Genomic DNA, 2,098 nt, shown 5'->3' on the forward strand with positions numbered 1-2,098 from the left:
TTTTGCCTTTTTTTTTTATACCTTCTTAATAATAGACTGTATAAAGAACAAATTAAGTAACAACACTTAAATTAAGAGCTTTGAATCTATTGTTGAAAATTAAGACGACACATAAAAAGCTATAATTAACAATTTAACATTAACATTGTTTGAAACACACGCCACTACATTGGATTAAATTTGTAACTGACTCCAGTTTTAACTCATTTGTTTAGATTAAATTCGCAAACCCCCAAACTTATATTTAGTATATTTTACTAATTAATTACCGTTTGATTAAATCTTAATTAAAAAGCAAATGCTAATGCATGGTAACGCTGAGTTCAAATTTTTTTACTGGCTCTTGAATGTTCAAGTTCAAACTCTTTGAAACAGCTGTGTTTAGAAAACGATGAATGAATTAAACTACATCCCCGATCTAGATGCCTCATTGGAAGAACTATATATTGTGTGTTGAATTTTCTTTCTTTCTTTCTTTGCTAATTTAAATAAATTTCCTTCTTCTTGGAGAGGAATTTTTGCTATTTAAAAGGAGTTTCACACATGACTATTTCAAAATAACCTAATATAAAGAACAAATTAAACGTAGAGCAAAGTTTATAGTATCCCATTAGTATAGCGCAATGGAAGTAAAGAAATTAAGAATGGAAACTTTCAAACATGACATGGTGTAGTTGTAACAAAATTGACTATTTTATTTTTAGGTGTAAAACCAATGGAAATAATTATCGGTATTTTCTCTGTTTACAATCTTGTTTTAAGTTCCTATGTGACTTGATCTGCAATTTATATTTTCAATTTTCGGATCTCTATAACGCCTTCACGAAAGGAATGTAGCTAGATTCCTTAGGGATTATAATTACCTTTGTAAAATCATGAAAGGTTGAGCAAAAAACAAAAATATGATAGCTGGATTAGCTAATTATTGAGGATAACAACAGGATTTTAACGTGTTTTAATACTGACATAATTAAATAGAGTTATATTTAGATTGCTCAGAGAAATGGTTTAAAAAACAGCAAAAAGTTAATAAAGGACTATTAATAATTAGATTAGATCATTTTTAAATTTTACACATGCGGGCATATGGCCAATATATATTTTATGAAAAAAATTTTGTGAGGTAACATAGTACAATATTGTCCATCAGTAAAGCCTCATCGAAAATTATTTACCGACAGATTTTTTTGTTACCGACAGATTTTTCTTTGGTAATCGTCCCATCCATTTCACTATAAATATCATATTTTTTGATAGATTTAATGTCAGTAACTGACGTCAAACTTTCTAATAGTTTTTTTTGTCGGTATTTAGAACCTAGAAAAGCATTTACAACACTACATACTGACGAATTTTTTCGTTTGTAAATCCGTTAGTATGGTAAAGCAGAATTTTTTTTAAATTTTTTTATTGCAAGATAAACTTATTTTCATAAAAAATAAATATAAATTTAATCAAGATAAATTTTCATCCAATTTTTATCTAACTTATATTAAAATATTTATAATATTTTAAAAAATAAACAAATTCATCATTATATTAAAACATTCATAATATTTAAAAAAATAAACAAGTTTATCGCATTTTCAAAAAATAAACAACATTCAGCTAAATAGCTGGTGCTTTTTCACTACCCTTTTGGTCATTCTACTTACTTTTCTAAGATCTCAATATCAGAACTAACAATATTGCGTCACTATACATGCACTCCCTAACATCATGAGACCATTTTTTCTTTGTTCAAATTTCTAGTCATGCTTAGTGTGTTCTGATTGTTGAAGCTAGTGTTACATCCAATTATCGCTTATTGGACGTTGTTGGTCCAAATTGCTGTCGGTATTATCTTTTCTTATCACACTTCTTTTTGCCATCGTCTGTTGTTTTCTTCATTTCAAGCTCTAGCTGCTTGTTATTCTTTTCTGTGCTTTGTTGAATTCCAGTGAAGTTGAGCAGAGTATTGACAACTACAGAGTTATTAAAATTATCACAAGACATAGCAAGCAAAACTAAAAGTATTGATAACATATTCAAAATAAAAAGAATAAAAAATCGAACAAAGAGTTATAACAGAATAATACATACATACATATATGTGCCT

The sequence above is a fragment of the Arachis ipaensis genome, chromosome B01 (assembly GCF_000816755.2).
Source record: "Arachis ipaensis cultivar K30076 chromosome B01, Araip1.1, whole genome shotgun sequence".
Taxonomy (NCBI): Eukaryota; Viridiplantae; Streptophyta; class Magnoliopsida; order Fabales; family Fabaceae; genus Arachis; species Arachis ipaensis.